The sequence below is a fragment of the Cheilinus undulatus genome, linkage group 3 (genome assembly GCF_018320785.1).
Source record: "Cheilinus undulatus linkage group 3, ASM1832078v1, whole genome shotgun sequence".
Classification (NCBI taxonomy): domain Eukaryota; kingdom Metazoa; phylum Chordata; class Actinopteri; order Labriformes; family Labridae; genus Cheilinus; species Cheilinus undulatus.
In genome coordinates, this window is record NC_054867.1 from 24,719,824 (window position 1) to 24,729,818 (window position 9,995).

Here is a 9,995-nt window from a genome sequence, read left to right on the forward strand (position 1 = left end):
CTCTCAGCTTATACTCGCATTGAAATTACACGATATTAGTCCTGGACAGTGCTAAAAGGCTACTTTCTCTGCTCGCTGCTGTCCTCCTCTCTCTGAACACAATACCTCCAATCTGTGGATCAGCCCATCCACGCCAGCATCCTCTATAAAATTGTTCAGCCTCTCATCTCTGAAATGTGACAGGAGGGATAAAATAGATCACATATCCAGTCTTGTTTGTAAAGTTTCAAAAGTTAAACTTTTTTAAAATGCAAAAAAAAAAAAAAAAAAAAAAAATCAAGATGTCAAAATTTGTGAAAACTCTGCAATTATGGCATGTGAAAACCATCTAGAAGTCCACAGAAAATAAGAAACTGGTGTTACCACAATTTTTAAAAGACCAGCGGCGACCTCTCGTGGTATCATTGAGGAACACAGGGCGCCCCTTGTTTGCAATCTCTACCTATGAATGTCGTTGAAGGAAATGCCTGAGAGGCACAACCGAGGGATTTTGGCAGGAATTTGGTTAAGTCCGCAAGTGACGCTACCTTTCGGTGTATGTTATTACGGAGGGGCATACAAGGTTTGACTACCTGCCGGTTTTAATTATTTAAAAAGTATTTTTAGAGTTGGATTCGTCGCATTTCAGTCGATTTAAGGCAGGAAACGCCAGACAAAAAAAACCTTCACCATATTTGTCTACTGATATTTAATACTAAAAGAAAAGTGCCCAGAAGACAAATTTGAGGGATTAGAAAGTACCATAGTCATCGGGCCAGTGGCGCAATGGATAACGCGTCTGACTACGGATCAGAAGATTCTAGGTTCGACTCCTGGCTGGCTCGAAACTTTTCATCACTTTTTCTTTTTCTGTTCCAAACATTTCAGCCGTCTAAATGTACGTTATCGTTTTAGAATAAAAAAAAAAAGAAAAAAACATCCGCGATATTTGTATAACTTTATTCACAGTTCAAGCGTCATAGCCCACTTTATCGTTTTTAATGCTAACTGTCTTGAACGCGAGCTGAAGCTCAATCTGTGCACTGAAAAAATCATAGAATCTGATTTATGCTGCGTTCCATTTACCTCGGAGATCGGATGTCGGAACTGGGAATGACGTCACATTCGTCTGCAAAAACGGATTCCCCAGTTGTTAGTAGAATTTGTCATGACCACGACGAGTTGGGAAAAAAATTGTGTCTCCATAGTCGCTTATTTTGGTTGGATGTAGAGCAACTCTGTAATGTACAAACCAGCTCCAAAGTTCGGAAAAAGAAAAGGATATATTTTTATCCTGACAATGGAAATGGAAACTGTCCAAAGCTGTATATGCTATGTGCACAGTAAATGGACTCAAAAGTTACCTAAGATCCAACAATTTAAAATTGAAATAGAATATGAGCTCACTACAAGGAATGAAACACAAAATAGCAATGAAAACTCTTGACATTAGTGAATCCCTAAGTATGTTTATTTAATTTCTAGGTACCTTGTCGCGTTTTAAGAGAAGCTGCTTTTACAAAGCTCGTGTTTATAACCCACATAGTAGCCCCACAATATTCTGACCATAATATGATCTATATTTGACCTTACGGGCGTATGTTAGACGACTGTGTAAGAAAGTGTAAAACTGGAGTGGGACGCAATTATGTGACATATCTGTACAGTAGATCATATCAGTAGCTACTTCTCAGGACGGGATAGAAAACAGACAACACATTTGTAAAAACACAAGGCACCAAACTCTCACTCTTCCCTCAAACAAAACATCGTTTACCTTCATTGATTCATTTGACTATGAATCAGAAGGTTGAAGGTTCGAGTCGTGGGTGGATTAAAGCAAACTACACATGCATGCATGTGAAATATCGACATTTGTACTTTAGAATGTCATAGAACTCACTATGGCTACGTATGACTACCAATTTTAGTGCTCCAATGTGCCTATCAGGATAAACTTTAAAATAAGACATGAAAAGGTAAAGAACAAGGGCGCTGTTAAGAAAAGTCACTCACTCACTGAGGCTGATCCTCCACATGTAGTTTTGAATACTTCACTGAATATTGTTAAAGCTATGTGAGTGTCTTAAAAACTGTTGATCAAAGTTTTCACTGTTTTTTTGTATCAACTTAACATGAAGATTAAAACAATGTTAATCCATGTCCATGGGCACAAATATATAGCTATGTTTAGCTATTTATCAATTCCTAAGTCTAATTGTATCTAGAATAAAACAACTATATATTCACAATATTTTAGTTATTTATCAATAATTTTTCTTTCTTTAAAATATTTAATAAACAACCTTCTGGCTTCTGTTATTCAGTTTACTGACAAAGCTTTATGAAACTACACAAAACAGAAGGCCTATTCACAATATATGTTTAAAATGCTAGAAATGAATCCAGCAAAAACAACAGCAACTTATTAACAATTGCAAAGTAATTATTTTTGTCATTTATATACCATCCCTAAGGTGACCCTATATGAATTTTGCAAAAAATCCAAAGCTTCACTTTGTACCTCAACTGATGAGGGACAATTCATCAGACATTTGTTGATGGATTCATCAATAAAACAAATTAAGGTAAGAATTGAAGAACCATTAATATTTCATTTCCCTAAATAATTGGTTATTTATAGAGTTTTAGGCAATAAAACATGAGTTATATGTGAGTGCATGTGGCTGTTAAATACCCCTATATCTGGTACACTCTAGGATAGTGATCATCAACCGGCAGCCTTGGGGCCATATCAGGCACTGCAAAGCTTCCCCCCAAAGTGTATTACATTCAGAAAACACATGGTATTTATGGCATCTTTTGTCTTTATATCCCCATAGACTAAATCAACCCAATCAACAAAAACGATCCATACTGAAACAGTTTTATGAGGAGTGACTTAGGCTTGACCCGTTTTTATGCAAATCCACCTAACAGCCACATAGAAATATACACACTATTCAAGTCCTAATGAAATCTGCAGGGTTTTTCTGTGTTAAATTTTCCACTTCAGGCTCTTGGAGTATGTGGTTTTCTTAAGACTTAGAAGAACAAACTTTTTCCTGTATGTGTTTCTCTTCAATCAGGAGAAAGCATACCTAGAAAAAAGTGTTGAAATCTCAGTGTTAAACGTTTCAGAATTGATCTTTACTACAAAGAGTAATTTAAACAACATTGGTTTAAGATGTTGCCTGTTGTACATTGATCACCGTATTATTGCTGTTTTTTATGTTAGACACCTTTGCACCATTAGTGAAGTTATCCACTGAGTTAGTCGCTCCCTCACCAATAATCTGCAACAAAGGACAGTGTAATGATTTTCAGACACCTGATTTTCCCATAGGTGTTCAAAGGCGGCAGTCTTTAAGTATGGAGATTGCTTCGCAATTTGTCATTTAAAATCCCAAATGCTTCAAAATTACACCTTGTGTTAAAAGTACACTTTAATGTTTAAAAAAATCAACAGTGTGGGTGTTAGGAATTAACACTACAAGTGAGTTAAAATATTAATAGTTTTCAAAGTTTAAATTTAACTCAGAACCTGTGAGAATTGCACAAACTTATAAACAGTGTTAAATGAAACTCTGTGAAGTTGAATTGACACTAGGGCTGAATGATTTGGGCAAATAATCTAATTGCAATTTTTTTTTTACCCAATATTGCAATTGCGATTTAATATGCGATTATTTCTTGAGGAAATAATCGCATATTAAATCACACATTAAATCTCATATTAAATCTCATGCATTTCACAACAAAAAACAGCAATAATTCTTATACTATAACTGACAATATTAGATTAAAGTAGGGCAGAACAATTTTTAAAAAATATCTTATTTTGATTATTTTTTTACTCATTTTGCAAATTTCATATGAACTGTTGCATTAAAGGGAATGGTAATTTTTATATAATTCTCATATTTAATAAGAAAAACATACAAAAATGAAGAAAAAGGATTTTTTGTACACTATTCTTAGAATATGGCACAAGAATGATTGCATGATATATAATGCATAGCATCACTGCTTTCAAAAAATGTCTAAACTGGTATTTGACACAAATTTCAGGTAACAGAAATATTGCACCTGCTGCGATTTGAAAATTGCAGCAGGTCATATTGCGATTTAATCTAATTTGCGATTAATTGCCCTGCCCGAATTGACACTGTTGATTTTGCTGTGGTGTCAACCCCAGTGATGGACAACATGACAACCCCAAAAATATAAAGCTAAAATACACTATTTGGCAAAAGTATTCAGTCATCCATCCATCTAATTGAAATCAGGTGTTCCAATCACTTCCATGGCCAAAGGGGTATAAAATTAATCACCTAGGCATGCAGACTGTTTCTACAAACATTTGTGAAAGAATGGGTCGCCCTCAGGAGCTCAGTGAATTCCAGCATGGTACTGTGATAGGATGCCACCTGTGCAACAAGTCCAGTCATGAAATTTCCTCACTGATAAATATTCCACAGTCAACTGTCAGTGGTATTATAACAAAGTGGAAGCGATTGGGAATGACAGCAACTCAGCCAGAAAGTGACAGGCCATGTAGAATGACGGAGTGGGGTCCGTGTCTGACTGCATTGTGCCAAGTGTAAAGTTTGGTGGAGGGGGGATTATGGTGTGGGGTTGTTTGTCAGGAGCTGAGCTTGGCCCCTTAGTTCCAGTGAAAGGAACTCTGAATGCTTCAGCATACCAAGAGAGTTTGGACAACTCCATGCTCCCAACTTTGTGGGAATAGTTTGGGGATGGCCCCTTCCTGTCCCAACATGACTGTGCACCAGTGCACAAAGCAAGGTCCATAAAGATATGGAGGAGAGAGTTTGGAGTGGATGGACTTGACTGGCCTGCACAGAGTCCTGACCTCAACCTGATAGAACACCTTTGGGATGAATTAGAGCGGAGACTGAGAGCCAGGCCTTCTCATCCAACATCAGTGTGTGACCTTACAAATGTGCTTCTGGAAGAATGGTCAAAATTTCCCATAAACACACTCCTAAATCTTTTGGAAATCCTTCCCAGAAGAGTTGAAGCTGTTATAGCTGCAAAGGGTGGATGTCATATTAAACCCTATGGATAAAGAATGGGATGTCACTTAAGTTCATATGGGAGGCAGGTGAGCGAATACTTTTATAGTGTATCTATCGTGCCTCTGTAGCTGGCTGAAGTATAGTTGGCAGGGTCTGATCTCATGTTTTCTGTCTGGTTGCTGTAGTAAACAAGCTCAGGAATTTCTGAGTTTGATGCTGCTGTTTTCAGCTATTGTTTTTCTTACCTCCTGTTAAAGAGTCATAGTTTGATAATGTAATGTTATAGTATTAATATTTTATCATAATTCAAAACTACTTTGAGAAAAGTTACATTTCATAAAACTTAAATGTTCTTTATTTTGGCCTTAAAATGTCACAGTTTTAGATAAGATCTGCATAATTACTGACATATTCTTTATGTTTTTGAGGCTTTCTTTGCTATTGCTATTACATACAGTGTTAGTTACACCTCCATTCGATATCCCCTGGGAATGCTACTGGGGTGGTGGTGGGCGTGGAGATCTCTCAGGTGACAAATACAAAGTGTAAGAGCTTTGAAGGAACCCAACACTCAAGAGTGTGAGAGTCTGGACGATAACATGGCTGCGACGCTGCTGACTGTGATGCTCCTGATGCCTTATATCAGTGAGGGCGGTAAGAAGCTTTTTCAGTCTTATAGCATGCCTGATATTTCTACCTGTCTGCTTTGTTCTTGGGAATTTATGCATCTTTGTCAACTCCGTATGTGATAGTGCTGCTGCGAAAATCAACAGCAATGGATTTCTTTCAGAAGATAAGACAGAAGCGTGCATCAGAGTGTTTTCCAGGAGGATGCAGCACAGAGGCCAGCGAGGCTGGAGAAATGATAGAAAGTGTAGAACTGGTAAGTCGCCTGTCAATTCTACTCTCTTTTACACTTGATGCACCTGAAACTTACAAGGAAAGGATAAAGTTGTACGTCAAATTTAATTTTTTCCAAGGTTTCTTTCTGAGTGTGATAGCAAAATAGTGCACAAAAACTTAATGAAATTTACTGAATATTTAAACATGTCTCAATTCATACTGAGCTGTGGAAGACTAGATAAACTCTAAATTTCTTTCTGCATGTTTTCCTGTTTCAATATAAGTCTTGATGCCAGTAACCATAGATGATGTTATCAGGAAGGTCTCGTTTAGAGAAGGGGCCATCTATCTGCCAGGGCAGGGGGTCTTTGCAAAGATGAATAAAAGACCAGGTCCAGATCCTGGAATTAAGAAATGAGAAGCACCCCTCTGTTCGACAGGGATAAAGTGAAATTCAATCATGCATTACCGTGCTAAAAGCAGAAGTAAAGGCAGACCATTAACATACACTTTACTTAGTGCACCTGCTGAAAATATCAGATGACCCATTTAAAAGCCAGCAGAGATGTGGAATGTGATGTTGTTCTGTACATGCTGTTCGTCTTTCAATATAAAACTGTGCCTTAACTGTTTTACTTCATAGGGCATCTTTAGTGAGAATCCATCTTCACGTAAAAAACTTCAGGATTATTTTATATTAACTTTGAATCATTTGTTTACAGGAGGAGAGTCCCAGCCTGATGTATAATGGAGGAGCTGCTCAGACAGATGTGAACGTCGTAAGTCTTTACAGTTTGAAGTTAACTTTTCTTCTTCTTCTTTTTTAAAACACACATTTCATTTTACACAGGAAGTTTTAAATAACACCTAAAACACTCTGTCTTGAAGCAGAGCCCTGACGGTGATGCCATGGTGGGCGAGGGATCTGGGATGTAGCTGAAAGGAAGAGGGCAAGACAGATGAGGCTGTTGGAAAGTGATGAGCATCCTCTGCCATGGGTTTTGTGGATTTTTATACATCAGCATGAATCTACTTATGGTGTATTATTAAATACAGTATCCAAAGTATTATAAAGAGATCAAGTGCTACTTGTGAACACAGGATTATGAGGATTTGTTACAAGAATTCAAATTTTGTTCTTTGTTTTGAGTTAAAATATTATGGTGATAGAAAACATGATATTTGTCATGTTCAGTTATTACTGTTTAAGTTTTAGTTTTTTACTTTATTCATGATAATAACAACATCAACACATCCCCTGCTGCATTGCCATGCTTAAAGGTGGAGAGGCTGCACTCATGAAAAGGCTAGCTTGAGTTTTGCTGTTTTGGATCATGTACTGGATAACAATCCAGGTATTGACACAATCATATAAACAAGTATTTTTCCAAAAATGCATCACTGAAGTGCATGTGTACAAGCCAAATCTGATGATTACATTTCCTGATACCTAGTTGTCAGATTAATGTGATCATGTAAATATACTCACTTTTCCAATAATCATATAAAACCAAATGTTTAAGTACACTTTGTTATATTCTAGAAGGTTTAGAAGTTATATTGTACTGTATTATAATAAATTTTCAGACATACATTTGATATACCTTATGCTCATGTTCACAAGTTAATTTCATAGACTTTTATATAAAAAATTTTAATAAGTTAATATTTATGCATGTTTACTTTTGTGAGTTAATTTGTATTACCCTGCAGATAGAAATGATATTTACTATAATCTTGCTTGTCCTAGTGGGAATTTTAGCTGGAGTTCACAGCTTCAGTCTTATATGTTTCCCAGATCTACTCAAGGGATTACCACTTTTGTGTTGTGTAGATAGGCAAACCTTTATTCCTTTATCCATACTTACTTAAAGCTCTCAAATCATTTGTTTTAATTTTTTTATGTTACCTATATGTATGTATGTTATATATCTCCCTAAGCTTGTATGTGTATTGCTCATTAACAATCCACAAATGGACATTTGACAGGATCATTTGCTGAGTGAAGATGAGCGACAGACATAATGTCATACAGAAGGCCGTCTCAAAAGGCCGAGAGGTGTGAAAGGTGTGAAATGTCCAAATTAAAGTGTTTAAATATGAAAATTCACTGGACACTCAAATTGTTCTTCATGCTGACTCATTGTCATAAATAAAACATATCCTACATATTCCCGGCCTTTATTTTACCGGACAAAATGGTGGATGTCTTCTCACGTACTGAACTTACATGCCAGTACTTTGTTAGAACTTTTCAATGAAATATAACTTTATAGCCTGCCTCAACTTCAATGCACATGTCTAGAAGCTTTGACCCATTTTCAGATTATTCTGTTTTTTTCCTTTTCTTTTCTTTTTTAGCATTTTTTTTTACTTTGAAAACAATTTATTCATTTTAATATTCTTTGTATAGTGCCAATTTAGAAACATGAATGTTATCTAGACACTTTACAAAGAGGGTAGGTCTAAACTATAGTTTTTTATATTATCTACAGTTAGCACAACAAGTCAGGAAGAGCTGAGTTTGTGGTTTGTGCCCATGAAAAATTTGTCAAATCTTCTCTGCCAAATAAAAACAGCTTATTCTGCTGTTGCTATTGACTCTTGTTTTGAGTTTCTGGTACCGTGGCCGGCACCTATTATGTTAAGTGATGAGTCCAGTTTCTACCTACAGCAGTATGATCATAGGGTAAAAGTGTGGAGAAGACGCGGAGAACGCTATGCTAATTGCTTGGGCATGCTGTTTGTGGAGGAGTGACCAACACAACCACACTGGCTGACTTGGGAAAAATGCTGGTTGAAGAATGGGTTGCCATCCCACAGCATTATGTGACCAGGCTGGTGTGTATGGTTCTTCCACACACTACTGAGGCGCCTGTTTGTTAAATTAGACTATTAAATTGCCAGTATGACTTGTTTCTTCAGACTTCAATCATCCAATGCACCAAACAACACAAACCAGTGTTAACGGCAGAATAAGCTGTTTGGCATTGGCAGAAAAGGTTTGATCATTTTTTCATGGGCCCAATCCACATACTCAGCTCTGCTGCTCATCCCACCAATGCACATTCTTTACAAATGTGGCATCATTTAAAAGAGAAATAAACAGGCTTTTCCAGCGGTATAAGATTTATTGCCAAGAGGTATTGTAATTACAAAGAAATAATCTACCAAACACAAATGTCCTTACTTTTTGTTCTAAGTTTATTAAGACCCAACATAAATCCACCATGAGTATAGCACTAAGTAACAGCTAGAAAAGTTATGATGTTAAAGCAAAAACTTCCTTTAAGCAGGCAGGAACCTGGAGCAGAACCAGACTCATGCTGACCAACCATCTGCTGAAGCTGTGTTGGGGTTGTAAAAGCGCTGAAAAAGAAGAGGGATATGCAGAATTAAAAGAAAATGTGTCTCAAAAAATGTGATTTAAATTTGCTGTCTTAGAATAAACTGAGGGAGTAGGTGTATAAAATAAGGGTTACATGGCTTTTATGGAAAAAGAAAATTTTCCAACTTTCAGGGATAAATTAGTCTTACAACAAGCCAACACTCCCCCTTGGATTAGACATTTCTTTTGCAGTTTAGACCTGTGTGTATTGTTGTTGTGATGATATGTTTTGTAACAACCCCTAAATCTACTAATAAAACAGCCCAGGGAATTATGTGGAACCCAGTTAACCAAGGGATTAACTGAGCTGTAGTACAACTCTGACAAGGAATATAGCAAAACTCATGCCCTGATCTGTACCCTGCATTTTACAGTTCATATTTTTTCCTCTTCTAATTTTAAAATAAAAGACGTTAAGATATGAGGTTAAAGTATAGCACCCTAGTCACATGCTGATCACGGGTGGTCGCTTTCTCCTCGCATATCTGCAAGACAGATGGGCTAATGGGATGAATGGAGGTTGAACATACACTAATTTGAAGCAACACTCACATAATTTAATGTATTTCGTCATATAATGACATTTTCTCAAGAACCAGCTCCCTTTGACGTTATAATGTAGTACTATGCGTCTATAATTGCAGGTATGCGTACACAAAGATAAGAGGGCACTGCCTTTTTAATGTTGCATTCAGGGGCCCAACATTCGCCCAGGCAAAGAGAGTTTTAGTAATAAAACATTTTTG

The 9,995-nt window shown here is 36.7% G+C and overlaps 1 non-coding gene across 1 annotated transcript; it reads left to right on the forward strand.

The window, feature by feature from the left end:
• Positions 1-751: 751 nt before the first annotated feature.
• trnar-acg lies at positions 752-824 on the forward strand. Its single transcript has one exon. It is a non-coding gene; the product is annotated as a tRNA-Arg (tRNA).
• Positions 825-9,995: the final 9,171 nt, after the last annotated feature.